We start from the raw sequence: 1,396 nt of genomic DNA on the forward strand, positions 1-1,396 counted from the left end.
GGTTGATTTGCTCGAAATCGCATTAGGCTATGTATCTAAACAGCTGATTCGAATTGACGCAAGCGTTTACGCCGACTTAGCGTAATTTCTTTTTCCTGCAGGATCAGGAACGAGAGGATAACTCGGCAAATAAAACAGGCCGGTCGATCTAGTGCTTTATTATCCTGCCATCGACACGCATTTCCACTTCTGATGATCCTTCTTCTTAATACATTATCTCTTAAAAAGGGATAAAAGCTTACATAGTAAAAAAGATTATATTAAATGAAAAAAATTATTCCGGTTATTGTTTGTTTCAATTTTTCAACTTGATCTTTCACGCAGAATATTTCTTATTATATCTTGCTTTTGCCTAAACATTTTAAATCCAGGAAAGTTTTGAATATATTATGGAAGCTTCGTACTATCAGATATTGAAATAGGATCTTAAAAGTACAAATTACAATCAAGATTCAGGTTGTACGAAAGACATCGTGCCACGCTTTGGTTAAGTGAGAACTTGCTTAGTTGATAATAAAAAAGCTATCAAGGTAAAGTTGTCTAAAACATTAGCTTTGATAGCAAATGGTATATTAAAATCTGGCAAGGATGATTCCGATTCGATCATATCTCTTGTATTGGACACAAAAAATAAAAGTACAAAAAAACCGGTTTGATAATGAAACCTTATTTTATCCAAATGTTTATTTTTCATTAACTCGATATAATCTTCTTTTCGAATTGCGAAATTTTCATGGTTTTGGCGCTAATAGGGCAAACATACTGTCATCAAATTTAACCTGGACTGACCAAAAAAACGTTTTTACGTAATTTAATAGGAATATTTATTTTCGCCTTAATCCGAGTTTACATACAATTGTTGTGAGGGATGGTGGTAAAAAATCCATGAATTGCCTGTCCAGAAATCTGTTCGTTTACGAAGAATTGCTTCACATAGACACCTCAAAACGACCAATTAGTACCCCTTACTGACGTTTGACTGTCTGGAACCAATTCAACTAACACCCATAATGGGGCAATCCAAAAAAACGATAAAAATCACTTTGATTTTCAACTGACTTTAACGTAGTTTCTCCGGTTTTGGCTCTTTTTTAGGTAGTTTCGACGTCATGAGGTAAGACATCAGCTACGTTGTAAACCATCTCTTTTGCGACCTCTTCTTGATTCACATCTTTTTGGCTGTTATCGTTGTTAACAGAGGTAAGTTTTCGACTACTTCACCATCTTCACCGAATCCTTTGTGCTACTCAAATAATTTCATCCAATACCCTCTCGACGTAGTGCGCTCAAATTCGCATCTTTGGCACTAACGAAAAACTGACCCCATTTCTTCTAAACTGTCAAAGTTAAGCGCTTGCTATATTCAGAAAAAAGCTGGTTGGATGATTATTGAATA

This window comes from Diorhabda sublineata, chromosome 2 (assembly GCF_026230105.1).
Source record: "Diorhabda sublineata isolate icDioSubl1.1 chromosome 2, icDioSubl1.1, whole genome shotgun sequence".
Taxonomy (NCBI): domain Eukaryota; kingdom Metazoa; phylum Arthropoda; class Insecta; order Coleoptera; family Chrysomelidae; genus Diorhabda; species Diorhabda sublineata.